The sequence below is a fragment of the Narcine bancroftii genome, chromosome 11 (assembly GCF_036971445.1).
Source record: "Narcine bancroftii isolate sNarBan1 chromosome 11, sNarBan1.hap1, whole genome shotgun sequence".
Classification (NCBI taxonomy): domain Eukaryota; kingdom Metazoa; phylum Chordata; class Chondrichthyes; order Torpediniformes; family Narcinidae; genus Narcine; species Narcine bancroftii.
Window position 1 is genome coordinate 43,449,656 of NC_091479.1, and position 293 is coordinate 43,449,948.

Below are 293 nucleotides of genomic sequence, written 5' to 3' on the forward strand. Positions count from 1 at the left end.
TGCAGTGAGCAGGGTCCTTCGAGTTCTGACTGAACACAGCTGCAGTGGAGATGCTTTGGAATCAGGACAGGAACTATAGTGCAGGCAGGGAGAACAAGATCTGCGGGTGGACTGACGAGAGTGCAGGATTGGTGAGCTTGGCAAGCATGCTGGCAGACCACGGCAAACTGGTAGACTGGTCCAAGCTCCTGGATCCACATTTTGAGAAAATATGTCACCACGTGTTGTCCCACTTCAAGAAGTCGGGGTTCCCAAAATCTAAGGGGAATCAGAGGGTGCCTTTTGGCTGCCAG